This window comes from Rattus rattus, chromosome 6 (genome assembly GCF_011064425.1).
Source record: "Rattus rattus isolate New Zealand chromosome 6, Rrattus_CSIRO_v1, whole genome shotgun sequence".
NCBI lineage: Eukaryota > Metazoa > Chordata > Mammalia > Rodentia > Muridae > Rattus > Rattus rattus.
Genome location: NC_046159.1, coordinates 103,416,395 through 103,435,853, shown reverse-complemented (window position 1 = coordinate 103,435,853; position 19,459 = coordinate 103,416,395). Strand labels below are relative to the sequence as shown.

Sequence of the window (19,459 nt, the reverse complement as noted above, 5' to 3'; positions counted from 1 at the left end):
GTATATTGCATTTATTCTAACATTTCCCCACCTGGAAACACAGGGCTTAGTGTCTTCTGCAAGCAACAAGCCTTCTTCCCAATGTGCCCTGTCACCTTTGTAGCAACCCGGCACTTGCTGGCATGGGACCTAGGGGTGGTGGTGGTGGTGGTGGTGGTGGTGGTGATGGTGGTGGTGGTGGTGATGGTGGTGGTGGTGGTGGTGGTGATGGTGGTTGCAAAGGTTGTGGTGTAGAAATTGCAGATGAAGAGCTGGGCTCTGGGGACGGACATGGAGAGATGCAGAAAAGAGCTGAGAGAGAAAGCTGTCATATTTGCACAGAAGAACCGCCAAATCAGAGCGCAGAGAAGATTTCATTGGCGGAGCCTCCTTCAACGGCAACTAATCCTGTCAGAACGAAAGAAAATTGTAAATGCTCTCTCCAGAAACTGTCCGCCCATTTGCAGCTAATCGAACACAAACGCACAAATAGAGACACCACTCTCTTGCTCTGCTGCTACACACAGCGGGTGAGGGCGAGGAGACCAGTTCCTGGGAGCAGGCACGCGGGGGCACAGACACACTCACTCGCACACACGCACACACGCACACGCCAGCCTGCGGGCTTGGCCAGAACCCTGAAGTCGCAGATCCCACTTGGAAATCGCCAGAGGCGCTGGGAGAAGTGGAGAAGCGCAGCTCCCAGACACTAATTAGTACTTCTCCAGCGCTCGGGTGAAGAAATGAAGCTCGCCCAGCTCTTCACCATATCCAGGTCTCCTTTCTGTTCCGGTGCCCACAGTCATCTCCCTGAAAGCCAGGTTTGAAAGTCTTATTTGCCTATGTTTTGGGGGTGTGATGCTCAGGGCGGCGGACAGATGCAATTTAACTCCAGTCTGAACAGACCACCGGGGTCCCAGATTAGCCAAGTGGCACGACCGATGTGAAATGCCCCGCAGCCTTCTCTGAGCCTTGGGGTCCGCAGTCTCCCCGCCTCCCTTGCCCCACCCGTCTAAGTGCGGCGGCGACAACTAATCTTTCGCTTTTCTCTCGCAAGATCCAGGGAGAAGGCAAGCGGGCAGCCAGCTGAGGACTCTAAGCAGTACCGCTCGCTCCCAAGCCGGTCCAACCTGAGCCCGCCAAAGGCTCCTCGCTCCAGCCAGACTCTACCAGATCGCAGCCCCGGGCGACTAAGTCAACGACAGGTAAAGGCGCTGCTATACCACCCGGTTCTCTGATTGTCCGTACCAAGGGCCCGGTACCTCGCAGCTCCTCCCAATCACCCGACCCTGGCCGCAGAGGGTCTAGGTTTGGAAGAATTGTTTGGTGGTCCCCGACACGTGCAGGTTTTCTAATGGAAACTTTGGCATCCGGGGCTTGCTGGAGAGGATACGTACCTTGGCGGGTCTGAAAGAAGGAGGGGTTTCACAGCTGGGGCGGGGGAAACCATTTGGGGTAGCTAAGTCCAGTGGAATGTGGCAAAAGCAGCCTGTGAGCGCCGATACCCCAGTATGGCTCTTTTTGAGCTTGGCAATCCCCCCCCCCCGCTGTCACAGACTCTGCTCCTCTTCAACCCCCCACTCTAGATGCTGCCGTGGGAAAGGCAAGTAGAGCTCAGTCTCTCCTGCCGCTCACCCTCTCCCCCTTAAGCCACCCTTAAACCCTAGGGTCTGGGCACACTGCATTTAGGGTGGAGGCCCCTCTCGCCGCCACTCCACTCCGTCCTCTGACTCCGCCTTGGGAGAGAACCTTCCGGTGAGGGAAGGGAGACAGGTTTAGTGCTATTGTCCCCGGACCTTGGCCGGGGGAAAAAAGGTTGGGGAAGGTTCCCAGGAGGAGAGAGAAGGGAGTCCTCTGCAAGCCTATTCTCCTCGGCTGGCGCACAAGGTTGATTGTCCACTGTGGCTGAGGAAAGGGGCCCCAGCCCAGAGCTGATGAAGTCTCGGACGCTGCAGGAGCTTGGCCTCCCAACTCATGGTGGGTACTGTACCACTATGCCGGTCTTAGAGGCAGGCTGTGCTGCAAATGACCTTTAATGTTGGCACCTGCGGAGCTAAGCTATCATCTCTAACTTGTGGCTCTGGGAGCGTCTGAGGTGCGGTCCACACCGGGTTGCCGATACAAAATACAGTAATTCCACCTGTGCGCTCCACCCTTTCATGTCCCTGGAGTGTCAGAAGCCTCGCAAGCAGGGAGACTTGCTTTGTAGAGCGCTCCAGGGTTAAGAATTCACCCAAATTGACATCTATGGGGGAGCGGTGTGTGTGTGTGTGTGTGTGTGTGTGTGTGTGTGTGTGTGTGTGTGTGTGTGGGGGGGGATACTCTGCCTCTGTCCTTCTACAGTCTATGCATCCACCTTTCTATCTCTGGTCTTTCTGCGCCCTTAAGGCACTTCTGAGCCACTAAATAGTCCAAGGGAGGGTCGACCAGTCTTTCAGTCCCTTTATGTGATGCAGACACTGGAGCTTGTGTGCAAATGCCCACGGAGAGAAGTCCTCGCTGCCAAGAGCTGGGAGGAGGGCAGAGAAATGGAAGGGAACGCTGAAGGCAAGTAAAATTGCCCGCTGACACATCACCCAAGCTGCCCTGTCGTGTTCTTGTGTCACTTCAGGGTCCCCGCGACTCTGTTCCTGCAACCCCACTGCTCCAGAGCTTCCCACCGCAGGAATCCCCATGCCTCTGTGCTTCAGGTCCAGACTCTCCCACGCTGACCTTCCATTACTCTCTACTCCGTTTCTTTTTCTTTTTGTCTGGTTTTGCTTCCCTCCTTCTTTCTTTTACGCTGGGTGGCAGTTGGTATATGGAAATCTTAGGATGTTCAGTCCCTCCAGCATAAGCAGCCAGCAACACAAACACACACCCCAAAGCTCTCCCGTACACACACGCATTAGCGTTCCAGCGCCTGGTCACCTTTGGGCATTCCCTCAGCATCTGCAGCCTCTGTCATCATTGCTGGGGCTTCTGCCTCAGCCCAGCTGAATGGAGAGAGGGAGCTGATCCTACTACCCGGAGAAACCTCAGGACAATCAGGCAGACCTTGGGAATTTGAGGTAGAAGTGCAGTGGTGAGATTGTGCTGGGGCAGTTCAAAGAGGTGAGCATTCCTGTGGGAAGCAATTTTCCCATCCCGGTACAGGCTGTCTTGCCGGAGTCCAACTAGTTGTAGTTGCTTTTTTTCCAACACTCTGATGGCTGAGTATCGGAGTGGGCCTGAACCTTCTTTCTCTTTCTTGCAATCGGCACATTTCTGGAGTCAGCGTTCTTTGCTCAAAAAAAAAAATCAGCTGGGCTTATAAACTCCATGTTAACTAACTCTGGATTGTGGGACAAAGGATTTTACGATGTTTTCAGCAGACAATTAAATGCATGAGGATAAGCTGTCTTGATAAGCATGAGGTGGTTATGTTCTTTTCACTGCTAGCAATAACAGGAATCTTTATACCCGTACATAGAAGCTTCTCGTGAACAGGCGTCCCTGGGTCATCGTGAAGAATTTTGCAAAGACACCTATGACTGTAGAGATAAAACCAGTCGATTTAGCCAAGACACAGTTTTGTGCTGAGAATTATACTGGGCTATAATTGAGAATGGACATCTTTGAGATTGTTGTAAAGGTGGAAGACCTTTGTGCCAATGCTGTAACAGCCTTCCCTTAGGAAAGGGACTAAAGAGTCCCTTTAAAACCAGATCGTCACCCCGTTACTGAAAAATGCGTTGAAGTTTTGGCAATATAATTGATAAACAACTCCTCATCAACTCCATGGACTTCCGAGGTGAAATAATATCCACAAATGAGTTTCAAAATCCAAGACTCTTAAAGGCCTGGAATATCTCCCCAGGTTTGTCTCTGGCCTGAAAGTTGCATGTGTATAATGGAGTGGACATAGGGGACAGTTGAGTTGTAGGACCGGGAAGTAAGAGGAGGCTTCCTGACAGATGTTTGGTCAGCCTGTGAAAGGAGAAATGATGTGTGCTTATGTAAGTGTGCCTGAGGGTGCCTGGAGGGGAACTGGAGGAAGAAACTAGGTGGATGGCAATATCCCTATCATAGTTCAAGTGCATGGGAACCCAGAAAACATGCTTGGAGCTCTTCAGTGACTTCAGAGGCAGCTGTGGAGGAGATTAACAGTTAAAATATAGAAACTCTTCCTGCAGTGAGCTCCCACAGGCAACCATTGGTGTGGGGGGGGTAAACTGTCTTTAAAAATAAAACTAACGAATTACTCTAAAAGTGAATTTATCTCTCTTTTTTTTGTCCAGACAGTCACCCCTAATCCCCAAGACAGGGAACTGGACACAACCTTAGAGGACAATTGCCAAATTCCAATCCAGAACAGCCCACTTCTAGGGCCAAGGGTTAGGGTATCTTCAAAGGTGTCTAGCTTGCTGGCTGGCAAGTAGAGAATTGAAGGTGTGAGTGTCCAGCGGTCACTCCAGAGTGAGCTGGCTGATGAGAAAGCAATGTGTCACCAGGACCCACCACAGTGGGTCGAGTAGAAGGGGGTGAAGAAAAAGGGAATTTAGAGAGCCCAAGGTAGGAGAGGTGAAGAGAACATGGGAGAAAGAAGGGAATGTAAGGGCAGGATCCTGTGGAAATGACCTTAATAAAGTGTGGTTCAGCCTCAACAACTCACACTGATCTTAAGATGTCACTACGTGAAACAATGCTCCTAAGTATCTTTCCATATAACCACCCAGAGAGCCTTCTTCACCCGATCTTAACACTTCTTTCTTTCAGGTAGAGACTGACAAACATGTCAGAGTTCCCTTGAAAGATCGTTTTTATTCATAAAAATTGCATCTGCACTGGTATGTTACTCTTGAGGTCCATGCTGTGTCCCTGCAAGGTCTCAAATGTATTAGACCCTGGTAAAATCCTCCTTGTGGCTATTTACAACTGCCCATCATCCTTACCATTTGTTTGCCCTCTGTTTGTCTTGGTTCACTGAGCAGACGTTCCAGTCCTTTTCATTAGGGGTCAGCAATGCAAGTGGACTGCATATCCTAGGTTCTTCTGTGTTGTCTTGTGGTATAATAATATGTACATCTGTGTATGAATATCTCACCCCACGGTGTGTGTGTGTGTGTGTGTGTGTGTGTGTCTGTGTGTGTGTGTGTGAAGAGAGGACGTGGGGGTGGATCCTGGGAAGCAGGTCATCTTCCCTTAGGCATTTTGAAACTTTATGATAAATTCCTGCTACTTTCTTAAGCAGCTTACCCACATTACATTATCTGTTTTGCCACAAATCCTTATGATTTTAAAGAGTGTCAAACACATCCTGGGAACTTAATAAATCTTCGTTGAACAAGTAAATAGGTGAATCCATTTTCTCATGGCCACCCTCCTAGGTCATAGATGCCATTTTCTTGATTTACAGGAAAGGCAATCTACACTCACAGAAATGCAGTGATGGCCCCAAATCACATAAACAGGATGTTGCAGCCCCAAGATGCAAACACAGCCTGTTGGACTCCTGGAGGCTTCACTCTGATACTGTGCTAATTGACTATATGCAGAGGCATAACCTGTATTTTTCCTGTGTTTGGGGAAAGTGACCCTGTGATATTCAGTTTTCAATCGTGTTCTCTCCATCCCTTCAATTCAACTCTGGCTTTTCTGCTTAGACCCCCTACATCCAGGCAAAGAAACCAAGAAAAGTCGGTGCCAACTACATTCTTAGTTGGCACCACTTCCTTATTTTACGTAGTCAGCTACTATTTCTGGTGGAAGAAATCAAAGGCATTAAGAGTACCAGGCACTCTGCCAGGTGTCACATCCACCTCTCAGCTAAGGCAAGGGAACCAAGTGGAAGTCAGATGCCCTCCAGTTGAACACATGGTAACTAGATAAATAATTTTCCCAAAATGAAACATGTAAGTACTTCATGAGAAAGTTCACAAGTCAACATTCGTGCTAGCTTCTCTCCATTGTGTTGTGGTGAGTGGCTTCTGAGTTTCAATGACTCCTTTTAATTTTAATCAGAATTTATAGTCAACCTCTTTTCTGCAAGGCAAACGTGACTTTGTGAACTGCTATCCGCTGAGGAGGAGGAGGAGGAAGAGAAGTTAGAGCTTCTATGCTCTCATCTATTCCTGTCTTATTCATTTCGTTTTCTTCTTTCTTCTCACATGCTGAAGTTCCTTTTATACTATGACCTAAATATACAATCATCTTAGCTGCTACTGTTACCATGGTAATGTTTCATGGTAGATAAGGGTATACTATAAGAATCAGTTTCTGTCATTAGTAATGGAATTCTTTCCCTCTCAACCCTTCTCCCTCTAGCCTAGCTTACACCTAATGATGCCCTCTGGTGTTCAAAGGCAGAAAGCGCACTGGTTTGTTTCAGAGGAGCTCATTGTTTAAAGCTAAAGAGACACTTTCGTTTCAATTTGAAAATAAAAATAACTCAGATAAGGTTTAATTGATATAGTTTAAACAATGGTGTTATAAGGAGATTTTCTGTTTTTATTAAAAGTTGTCTACTATTAAGAGATCTAAAGAGTTCTTTATGTGTATGTCAGTATTTAGTAGACCTATACACTCCCCCCTTTTTTAAAACTTAATATGGTTGTGAAATGTTCTTATGATAGACAGAGAGACTTCCAAGAGGAGAATCTAGTAGAATATTCTGCATGCTTTGATCTGCAGACTTAAAAAAATTGAAGTCTTCTGACTTAATGGGGAGACTTCATTGCTGGAAATGTCTAGACATTTTACTCTTCGTCTGCATTAATGAGCACATTTTAATTAGTCACTCATAACCCAACAAACTGACACGAAACTGATGTGCTAAGAACACCATATCTTTCTTTTCCAGCTCTTTCCATTTCCGTGGCAAAGCAAACCAGGGCTTTTTTGGGGGCTTCTCCGGAACCTCTCACCCAACCTCCCTTGTTGGGAGTGGTTCTCAGATCTTTATCATGATGTTTTGAACTGGCCCACCACTCTTCAGCTTTCTGCACTGAACCCCCTTCTCTCATTACCAGAGACTACCTTCTCTATAATGCAAGTCTGAGCCTGTCATACTCTCTTTAAAAATTCTTCAGTGTTTCTCAATTGGCTGTGATCAACTCTCCCATCACTGATGCAGTGAGAATGTCCAACACGGATGCAGTGAGGCCATGCAGCACAGTTGCAGTGATGCTGTCCAACACTGATAAAGTCTCTTTCCCCAGCTGCGTCTTTACTCGCCATTTCTTCCTGTTGGGTCTGCAGAGACAGAACTCATAGTAGGTTACTATTCTGACCAATCACAGTAAAAGCTAAAAATTTTAGCCAATGTCTTCTTTCTCATCTTCTTCCTCCTCTCCTTTCCTTTCATTTAATTCATCGGTGTTGTTGTTATTTTTACAATAACCAATGACAAGTAACCAGATTTGTATATAGATTTGCAATCAATATAATAACAAGGAATTTTTGGTGTTGAATAGTCATGATATTGTGTTTTGGAAGGAAAGACATGAAATATTATTTTAAAGTATTCCATGACTTTGGACAATTTTTCCCCTGGATATTAAACTAAATTATTTAAAAGTGAAAGTACTTGTAAAGTTTAGCTGATTTAATCTGGTCTTGGCCATAAGATAGCAACTAGAACTTAACATTTAAACGTAAGAAAATTAGAAGAACAGTGGATATATTTTCATTAGTGATAAAAATCATGCATTTATAATACATTGCTAATAAGATTTGATTTTTATTTCAATCTTAGGCTAAAGGCTGAGAAGTGATGAGATACATTTTTTAAGTAGCTGACTTTCTAACAAATTTTTTGCATAGATGTTTATAACTCCATAAATATTCATATTGACTTTCTATTTTCTTGTATAAAAACTCTTCCTAGACTACATACTAGCTTTGGTTCAGATGTCTAGTGCATGGGGCAATGGATAAACAAAGCTGTACATCTGTATTTTCAAGATAAATCGAAGTGAATAATTGAAGTATGGTAGGGTTGATGCTATATTTTCATTTGGCTCAGGAAGGCAGGACATCTGTTCTGGAGGCTAAGTATTCATTCACTCTTGTGTGCTGACCTCTAGGCACACAAAAACACAGGTCTTCAATCATTGGCATACATAGCCAGTGCTTTGAATGACAGGATTCTGAGAACTGGCTAAATGAACTACCTTTTCCTGCTTTATAAAGAGAGTAATCCATAGGCTGAATGTCTAGAATACTCTGTTCCTCATGACGAGATCATGAGTCAGCAAGAAGTCTCCCAGGAATCTAGATTTTTTTTTTAGCAGGTACATGATATAATCGCAAAGTGGGCAATAGTGGAGCACATTTTAAGTGATAGTAGAAAGGAATATCAATAGTAAACTTTAGAACTTACCAGACATTGAACAAGGAGATAAAGGCAGAATGCTCAACCCTGAAATGTTTCTATAGGACTGCACACGAAAGCTTTGTCTCCCTTTATAGACGGTCAAGATCCAGAGACAGTGATGGGCACAGTCAGAAACCTTTCAGTTTCCTGGACAGATTCCAGGGTAAGCAATCAATAACAATTCAGCATACCTGGTGCCTGTCCTCTGCATACCAATTGGTTTACATGAAGCTCAGCTACAACTCCATATCTACATTCTTAGAGCTAGCCTGGGCTGGGAAGTGTTGAGTACATGGTTCGCTTTGTAAGCCTTACTTCAGTTTCTACTCCTTCTGTGGTCCGTCATGGTCTTTCTCACTGATGTCTTCGCAGGACACAACATTCCTTTGATTTTAATGCTCTTCTGTGCTGCCCTCTGTGCAGTGCCCTCTCTGGGAAGGAAATGGACATGTGTCTGCTCCTCTTCCTCTTCCTCTTCCTTTTCCCAGCTGCTCAGGGAGGGATTTAGTAGAGTGCTGGAACTGTCTTCAGCTCTAACAGGGTACACTTGGCAATAGCTGCTGTAAATCCTCATACACTATGATGATTCCCCAGGGACGGACTTATCCAGTAAGCACTAGAAGTAGGAATGCTTTGCTGAGCGTCGCTGATGCTGTCGTCCAAACCTCTCACTTGAGACGATTCCTGTTTTAACGAAGCAGATACGCTTTTCCTTACCAAACCAACTAGGGGGAGATGGGCCCTTAGCTCTTGATTAATAAACTACTCCATGGCTCTTGACTAGGGGTGAGTTAGATATCTAAAGAATTACCCGGAGACCACTTTTTTCTACATTTCATAAATGCTAAGCACAGAATAATTTGATTAGTAGTGGTGATAAAATACATGGCACACATAAATTTGTATTGTTTCTGCGCCTTCCTTGAAATTGTTTCAAAGGGAAGAGGTTTCTACGTCAACATGTGAAATGTGTAGAATTTCTTCCCTTTCCTAGTTGAATTTTTTGGACTGAAATATTTGGCTTCATTTCATGAAGGAAGGAAGGAAGTATGTATTGAAGATAGCTCTTTTGTTTTCTTGTTTTATCCTCAAAAATACTTTTCCTTCCAATTTTGTCAACAAAGGGTGCAGCTATATGTTTCTATGTAGGCTTAGACAGAACAAATCTCTTTTCCTATGTACTGAGTCATGAGAGTATGAAGGAGGGATACCATGGATGACAAAAGCTTAGATCCTGTTGTCTTTTTTTATTTTTTAGGTTTAAAAAATTCTTTATTACAATATCACAAACTACTCAATTTATAATTAGAAAATATCTCAGTGTTTTAGTTTTTCATATAACTAATTTTCTGTATAGTAATAATGTAGCAAAAATACTTTTTTCCCATCTTTATTAAATTGGGTATTTCTTATTTACATTTCAAATGTTATTCCCTTTCCTGGTTTCCAGGTCAAAATCCCCCTAGCCCCTCCTCCTTCCCTTCTGTATGGGTGTTCCCCTCCCCATTCTCCCCCCATTACCACCCTTCCCCCAACAATCCCGTTCACTGGGGCTCCAGCCTTGGCAGGACCAAGGGCTTCCCCTTCCACTGGTGCTCTTACTAGGCTATTCATTGCTACCTATGAGGTTGGAGCTCAGGGTCAGTCCATGTAGAGTCTTTGGGTAGTGGCTTAGTCCCTGGAAGCTCTGGTTGGTTGGCATTGTTGTTCATATGGGGTCTCGAGCCTCTTCAAGCTCTTCCAGTCCTTTCTCTGATTCCTTCAATGGGGGTCCCGTTCTCAGTTCAGTGGTTTGTTGCTGGCATTCACCTATGTATTTGCTGTATTCTGGCTGTGTCTCTCAGGTGAGATCTACATCTCCTGCAGTTCCTGTCGGCCTGCACTTCTTTGCTTCATCCATCTTATCTAGTTTGGTGGCTATATATGTATGGGCCACATGTGGGGCAGGCTCTGAATGGGCGTTCCTTCAGCCTCTGTTCTAAACTTTGCCTCTCTATCCCCTCTTAAGTGTGTTCTTGTTCCCCTTTTAAAGGAGGAGTGAAGCATCTGCATTTTGGTCATCCTTCTTGAGTTTCATGTGTTCTGTGCATCTTGGGTAATTCGAGCATTTGCACTAATATCCACTTATCAATGAGTGCATATCATGTGTGTTTTTCTGTGATTGGGTTACCTCACTCAGGATGATATTTTCCAGTTTCATCCATTTGCCTATGAATTTCACAAAGTCGTTGTCTTTGATAGCTGAGTAGTATTCCATTGTGAAGATGTACCACATTTTCTGTATCCATTCCTCTGTTGAAGGGCATCTGCATTCTTTCCAGCTTCTGGCTATTATTAATAAGGCTGCTATAAACATAGTGGTGCATGTGTCTTTATTATATGTTGGAGCATCTTTTGGGTATATGCCCAAGAGAGATATAGCTGGATCCTCAGGTAGTGCAATGTCCAATTTTCTGAGGAACCTCCAGACTGATTTCCAGAATGGTTATACCAGTCTGCAATCCCACCAACAGTGGAGGAGTGTTCCTCTTTCTCCACATTCTCACCAGCTTCTGTTGTCGCCGGAGTTTTTGATCTAAGCCATTCTGACTGGTGTGAGGTGGAATCTCAGGGTTGTTTTGATTTGCATTTCCCTTATGACTAAAGATGTTGAACATTTCTTACATACTTCTCAGCCATTGGACATTTCTCAGCTGTGAATTCTTTGTTTACCTCTGAACCCCATTTTTAATAGGGTTATTTGTCTCCCTGCAGTCTAACTTCGTTAGTTCTTATATTTTGGATATAAGCCCTCTATCAGTTGTAGGATTGGTAAGGATCTTTTCCCAATCTGTTGGTTGCCGTTTTGTCTTACTGAGCCACCAACCAGGCAGCATACACCAGCTGATATGAGGCTCAACACATATACAGCAGAGTTATGCCTGGCCTGGTCTCACTGAGAGAGATGCACAGGAGAGATCGAGACACAGAAGGAGGAGGCCTGCCAGGGTGGGGTGAGGTTGAGGGTATGAGGACACTCTCTTGGACATGGGGTGGGGGGAGAAGAAATGGGATGAGGAACTGTCAGAAAGTGGACCAGGAGTAGGGACTGTAAAAAAATAGATTAAAGATAACAAAACACCTGTTGTCTTTAACAAGTGGATAGATAAGTCTCAGTCTGATTTTTTTCTTAAAGGACCATGATAGGATGTTTTCTGTGGCTAAACACTTATATATTAGTGGTCATTTCTGATTTGTGAATGCGACATTCCTCTGTGACAATAGTGACTAGCTCCCCCCACAGCAAAGCAAAACAAATGAAGCAAGCAGTAAAACTTTACAACTTTTGTTAATTCTTTGGATATATTATTTCTATGCCTCAGGTCTACCCTTTTTACATTTTCTTCCTAAACTCAATAGAAGTTGGTTTTTATTTGTTTATTACTGACGTGGAATAACTTGTTCTAAGCCGGTTCTGAGGTTATTTGCATCAGGGCCACATCTCTTGTGAAACATTAGTTCTGAAACCTTGTTTTCTTTGCTATACAACAGGAACAAATTTTTCTTAGTTAATTTATTTATTCACTTTACATTCCGTCACAGCCCCCTTCCTCCTATCTTCCCAGTCTCATCCTTACAAATCCCTTTACCCATTACTCCTCAGATAAGGAAAAGCCCCCCGCCCACCTGCCCCAGGTACCCTGGGACATCCAGTTGCAGCAAGACTAGACACATCTACTCCCACTGAGATCCAACTAGGTAGTCCAACTAGGAGAAGGGAATCCAATAGCAGGCAACAGAATCAGGGACAGTCCCTGCTTCAATTGTTAGGGAACCCACATGAAGATCAAGCTGGACAGCTGCTACATATGTGTTCAGGGCCTGGGTTCAGCCCATGCCTGTACTTTGGTTGATGGTTCAGTCTCTGTGAGCCCTCATGGACTCAAGTTAGTTGACTCTGTAGGTTTTCTTGAGATGTGCTTGACCATTCTGGCTCACTCAATCCTATCTCCCACTCTTCCACAAGACTCCCCGATCTCTGCCTGATATTTGGTTGTGGGTCTCTGCATCTGTTTCGATCCGCTGCTGAATGAGGTTTCTCAGGGGACAGTTATGCTAGGCTCCTGTCTGCAAGCATAGAAAAGTATCTTTAATAGTGTCAGGGGTTGGCTCTGTCCCATGAGATGGGTCTCAAATTGGGCCAGTTATTGGTTGGCTATTCCCTCAATCCCTGATCCATCTTTATCACTGAGGAGGGAACAACAGGCACATTTTAAAGAGAGCATCCCATTGAGAATTTAGCTCCAGATTCTAATAAAGACAAGGACCTAGAACAAGTGAAGAATAATACAGAGGTAAGTCTCACTTGCAATCGTCGTTCAGAAATTTAAATTATGGAGAAGACAAGAGATGGATTTCTCTTTAAAGAGTTGAGTCTAAGGTGAGGCTCAGAACCACCATGTTGGCCAGTAGCCGGGCAGAAGCCAGTTTGCCTACTTCCCATCTGTAAGTGGTAGAACATGAAATGTCCATTAGGAGCTATGTTGAGGCACAGAGGTAAAGGGTACTTCAGCAGAGACTTCTGAATTCCCTAGATATAAAATGTTACAGGTACTTATCAAAGGTGTGTAACATTTCTTTTGATTAGGGAAAAACCAAGTGTTGAGCTGATGTAATTATTTAGTCCTTGTCTTTTTATGCAATTACTCCCATAGTCTTTCACTATAAAGCAATTGCTCTTACTTAATGTAAACACTCGAATAAAGACCTAGTTGTTGGGGAGGGTAAAACATCAGTAGAGCAATTCTCTCCTTGTTTGTGTAGCCATTGTCAATTCTTAACTGTTCATACACTTGAAGACTCCAGAGAATCATCACTGTCTGCTGGTAAATGTTAATACTAGCTAGTTTTTGCTACAATTAATTGAAATTTCACACTCCCGAGTTTCCATATCAGTCAATATTTTTACATACCGACACCTTTAATCAAGGATTATCTTTCACGAGGGACTGGCAACAGGGCCCTAATTAATTAAGGTGATAATTGCTCCCCTCTCTCTTGCAGTTTTTGGTTACATAACACCTTCTGCAGGAAATTCACAACCTCAGCACTCCTCTTTAAATGCTCCCACTTACATGAAGACTCCTCGGCTTCCATCTCGGCAAGGGCTTTCCAAACTTTTTTAATTAATTGTATTTTTTTAGCAGTAAAGGAGGTCATATTTATTCTCCAGTGAGTTTTCTTCTTTAAACAAATAAAATGGCATCTTTCCATTATTGAAGCATCTAAATGAATCCCAGGGATTGTTTCCATAAAAGAGCGAGAGAGAAATTTTTGTCAGACGTCTCCCCTTTGATGTTCACTCGCTTGGCTTACTAAGTTCCTGTTTTGCAATGCGTGTCCCATGGTCCTTTGCTCTTGGATCTACTTTCTTTTCACCCAAGCCTCAGCCAGTAAGTTGCTGTGCAGCACTGTGTAAGGTTTGTTAAGTTCTCTGGGCTGGTGTGGTACCATTATTTCCGTAGGCATGAGATCTAGATTATACTTCATAATTGGCAGCTTTTTTATCCTATCCCATAATAGATATGACTCCCCTCCTTTGTGTTGGCACTTCTTGGTATCTAGGATACTATTTCAGAAATAATTGATGATTATTCTAAATCCATGATGCAGCTTTCCTAAGTCCTCAGAAACCATGAAATTCTTGTACCATTTATTGGTCAGATTTTCTAAAGTGATATGATTTTATTTGCTTCTTTTAATTAAGTAATTGTGATTTATTTACTTCACTTGCAGCAATCCCTTACTTGACCACATTCCTGAATTACTATTTATCTCAAACCCATGTGGTCTCACTTGATATTTCTAATATAACTGAAATGAGACTGACTATCAACAGGTCAGTCATCTAAAACTCAAATTGCTTTTCTTCCCATACGATGTATAATTTTTCTTGCCACATTAGTATTTTAAAATAGTCGTTATGCTTTGGAACAGTTTGAATTCACAAAACCAGTGTGAAAGATATGCAGTATTCTCACGGATTGCGTGTCCCTCTACACCCAAGGGTTCTTTGCAAAGCAAACATCCTCTAGAGAGTGACAGCATTATCATATGAGCTTATCACTTACATTAGACATCCTTCTTGGTGTTATTACTTATAGATACTTGAACAAGAAGTTAATGGTGCACCTAAATTGGGATAATACAACGCAGTATGCTTCCATTCCTGTGAAAATCTATGTCCCACCTATGTCCTGCTGTCCTGTTGACCATCAGTTCTCTGTCCTTCTGTCTCCAGCTTTACCTTTTCTAGAGCACTGTATCAGCAGGGTCATTTAACATCCTACTTTTCCTAGCACTAGGCATTCACCTTCCTTTCCACTACTTTTCACTAGTAGGTAGTCATTTCTTTTCAGATCTGAATAATATTCTCTTGGGTCAGTTGTTTTGTCCCTAGAGTGTAAAACCTCTCACCATATGTAACACTGTTATTCTTATACTAGATTTTCTCTAATCTCTCATTATATTCTTAAATTCTATAATATTTCAGTGATAACCAGAGATTTCATGTTCTAAATATTTCAATTCTCTCTGTGTTATTATTTTTGTAAGTAAATTACCCTGGTTACAGTGTTTAAAAGGAATATGGCACTGCTACTTGCCATTATGGGGATCTTGTTAACTATTTTCCCACTATTATATTTTGCAGGAGATTTTTTAAAAAATAATTCAAACAAAATATTGTTTACCTAGTTATGGTGACTCTTCTGCTCCCCGTTGTCTAGCTGAGTGAGGTGCCTTTTCCAATTCTCTTTATCACCCGATTTCCCAAGACTTGGCAGTCATAATATAATGCCACAGCTCAATGAAAAGGCTTCAGTGAAAGTTTCAACTATGAAAGACATATGACCTCTGGATGAAAGGCCACAAGTCTGAATTCAGCTTACCAGTATAGCCATTTCTGTTCAAAAGCAAGATGAGTCCTGAGGGGTCATTTAGCATTTCCCTGTACTGTGACCTTTTCTTTCTTCTCAGTCTTCAGTCAGATCGATGCAGCTTGATATCTTGATGTAGCCATTCTGGCCATTTGACATGGGATTTGCATTTGATAGCTAATGGTATCCACTAACTTTTAGCACCTCACTGGGTCCTGTGCTTATCTTACTTGGGTTTATATTCAAATCCAGGATACATGCAGCTAAATTTTCACTGATATTGTCTGTTTTCATTAGAAGTAACTTACTGTATAAGGGTAGGAATAATAGGTTTCCTCTCCTTTAAAAATTATTTTAATTTTCCTTTTTCTCAGCATTTAATCTAGTATCAATTTCCAATCTTAGCACAAAGATAAACTCAATAAATATTACCTAATGGTGATTTTTATGCCTTAGTCTGCCTAAAGTTCCAAGATTCCTCCTACCCCAGTATACGTCTGTTGCTTCTATAGCATTAAGTTAATCATCTTCTGAAATGATGTGAGACTCTATAAAATTTCCCTTTGGGTAAAAGTATTCCTGTAGGATACATTTTTCCACATTGAAAACCAGCACTCCATTAAGTTTCAGCAAAAAATTTCCTAGGCTGCCCTTGTAGGTATATGGTGGTATCATTTGTTTAAGCTCAATCTATTCTGTCTCAAGCAGATGAACTTGCAACAGAACAATGCTCCCGTGTATGTGTATTGCACTGGGTGATCACATGTGTCGATATAGCACACATTTCCGCTAGTACTAGGGATAGATTCATATCATTTCTTTCTTTTCACTTGACTGAAAGGTAAAGGAGCAAAGAAAGGCAAACAGCAGTTTTGATCATGAAACTGTGCATTTATGCTGGGTAATGATACAATTGGAGCATCCCTTTGCTTATCCTTGTATTCATTGATTTAATAAATAATTACTAATTATCTACTTTTTAAATAAAACTGCATTCATTCCTCAGCTCCCCTAACCTCCACTCTGTCATGCATCAACAAAGGAAGAAAAACTAGTTGATTAAGTCCCCTCTTCCACAGCTCTCTGTGATGGGGAAGCTTTATGTCTATTCCTATCAGCCTTGCCATGACCTTCCATAGCTACAGAAGGATTTTACTGTCTGAGAGAAGCCTTCAGTATGTGCTAGGAGCTTAGAAACAGAGGATCCAGACAGCTCTCTTTTGATCTAGATATGCCTCAAGCAGAATAAATTAGTGGTAAATTATACCAATTTAAGCTATACCAATTTTATATGTTTTATTGAAACTTTACCTTTTCCCTCCATCTACATACATTCAGGAAATCTGTGGACTGCTCATTATGACCCAATCTGAATCCGTTATTTCACAGTTAAATCTATTATGACCGAAGGGCAGTAGTGGGTTTAAAACTCATGTTCACAATATTGGAACCCAGCTTGAGGTATAAGAATCCCGGCATTTAACCCAAACTCAACGTCATCATCAAACTGCCTCTGTGGAAAACATTGCTCACTGACTTTAAATTTTAGACATCAGTTCCTTCTAAGAAAACTCTGGTTCTATAAAACCCCCTTCTTCTATTTCCTTGTTTGTATAGACCTTATTATTCTTTTTCTAATTACTGTCCCTTTTTTGCTAATGGCTTAGGAAACCATCCTATGATTTAAAAGGGCTATATTTATTGGCAATGCATGACTTAATGATTTCAGAACTTTAACGACAGGTAAGGAACTCAGCCGGTCTATCAGTAACTGTATGGGTTGTTATATCACTGATCTCAATGCTACTGATAATCAAACCTGGGTCAATGAGATATTCTAATCTGATATTCATGTAAATTAATACTAACTAATGCTTTGTGTTCGTTAATGTTTATACAAAAGATAAACAACCTTTTAACACTACAAAATAAAAAAGATGAAAATGAGTCAGACATTGTATTGATGCTTGTTTCTGAAAAACATATGAGAACTTCGAAAAGTAGGTGGTAGTATGATGAGTGAACGAATTTGTTTTACACAGGGTTTCTTTGTGTAGCTAGGGCTATCCTGGAACTCAATTTGTAGACTAGGTTGCCCTTGAACCCAGAGATTCATCTGCCTCTGCCTCATTATTGTTGGGATTACAGGTGTGTGTAGTGAGCCTTTAAAGGCTAGGCTCACAACCGAAAGGATAAATGAACTTTTAAATTAACCTACATCAAATTCTACTTTTTTTCATTTGCTTTCTCATTTTATAAGGTCACCAGAAGGCTCTGTTCTCATATCTATTGCCAGATTTTCAAAACTTGTCCATGCAGGATCTTTAGAGTGAAGAAGAGATGAATCAGGAAGCCACATTTTGATGTCATCTCTCCTAATTATGCCAATGGATTTTCCTTCCAAATTACCATTACTTCATCCTGAAGCCCCAATAGCTATAAGTGTAGTCAGTCTTTGTGAGATGAAATATCAGGCTTTTATTATTTTTGTTTTGTTTTTGTTCTGTTGGTATTTTCTTACCTCTGTTTTTATCAGGAGAAGGAGAGAGGAGACATAATTGGTGGTGAGTTGTGGAGCTGCTGTTGTCTGGGACACTGAATATCTCATGGACCTGAGAAATTCAAGGGGAGCTGCCAGAATGCAGTAGCCCAGACCACTGTCTCACTAGGAATGTGATGTGCTCCTGGAGAATGCTGGGAAGGCACTTGCAAAGCTATTTTAAGAGGTGTTTGGAACAGTCAGAGGACAGGGGAGGATAGGCAAACATGTCAGAAGTCTAGTTTGTAGGTACTGTATTCTCTTCAGGGGTTACTCAGTGGCAAAATCAAAGAGGATGTCTTGCCAAGGAACAAAGCTGCTTATCTCTACCTGATGGAAATTCCACCCTAAATAGAGTGTGAAAATTAAAATTGAAATGTTTCACCGAATGATGGGAAGTCTGCTCTTGTCCATTTGCTCTGTGTCTTTTTTATGTGACTTCTCCCAACTTGGACGCTGGTGCCATTAGTGGATACCAGGAATCCACTAGAGAACAGATAAGATTTTATGTTCAGAGAACCTGAATTTGAAGAGGCCAAAAGCTAGTTTGCCTCCAACTCTTTAAGGATTGTTTCATTCATCTTCCTGTGGGCCCAGAGGGAAAGGGATTTGGACAGGAATGGCCATTTTTCCTTGGCAAGTGATGTGTCCATGACAATGGATCAGAGGTGAGACACACAAGGCCCGAGTTCTCTGAATTCCTGGTTAGTGAAAACTCAAGGCTTCTAGAAAATTGGGACAGGCTGCTGACAAAGACAAGTAGGTCTTAGAAGCTCTCATCAATTCTCCCGTACCTCAAAAATAGACTAAATTTCAGAGGCAGAGAATATATCCACATACAAAGAAGATGCCCCATTCACCCATACCCTGAAAAAAAAATACCCATCTCTCATATCGGTTTTACCTTCCTTTTTTGATCCCACATTTGAAAGTCTCCCTCCGTTATTTATCTATCTATTATACAGAAGACAGACACAGGTCTCTGTAAGGGAGAGCTATTCTTACACCAGAAATACTGGTGACTCATTTGCTCTTCAACATGTAGTGCTCAAAAATTATGTGCGTCTAGATTTGCAGCTAGACATCTAGCATGCACACAGAGTTGATTATAATTCTAATCCTTGTAGTCTGCCATAGGAGATAAGGTAAGAAAACTCCTGAAATTGCAAAGGATTCAGAGTGATTAATGAAGTTGCTTGTGGTTTAATGAAAGTACTAACAGGTCAGTTGGGGTTCAGTGGATTGAAAGGGAGAAATAAGAACCCCTCAAAGAATGTAGAGCATGTGCCAAATTAAAACAATAAATGGAACTTGCCAAGTTCTACAGAAAGAGAGAGAGAGGGAGAGACCTTAAATATAAAATGTAAAGGAAGGAGATATAAAGGAAGGTCTTCATGTTAGACTGAATTGTGGAGAGTCAGTGAGCCATTCCCACATTTATCTTATGCGTTGCCCATGTGCAAAATCTATAACCAATTGAAAGCATTTAATATGAGTCTCATCACTCACTTATTCTATTTTACTTGAAAGTTACTGAGTTGAATCATAAGAAAAGTGCGTGAAACCATTGTGGAGTAGGTTAGATTAGTCAAATGGCATCATCGAGCTCATACCTATCACAGTGTGCTGAGAAAGAGTGGACCCACGTAACCATGAAATAACAGTTCTCTATTTGTCTTGAATTCCCCC

General features: G+C 42.3%; 1 protein-coding gene across 1 annotated transcript in view; it reads left to right on the top strand.

Moving 5' to 3' along the window:
• The first annotated feature begins 371 nt into the window (after window positions 1-371).
• Window positions 372-19,459, top strand: part of Chrm2 (cholinergic receptor muscarinic 2) — a 137,841-nt gene continuing 118,753 nt past the window's right edge. Inside the window, exons 1-2 of the mRNA XM_032906757.1 lie at window positions 372-800; window positions 1,037-1,184. The gene's annotated coding sequence lies outside the window, so the exon portion shown is untranslated. The remainder of the gene's footprint in view (window positions 801-1,036; window positions 1,185-19,459) is intronic.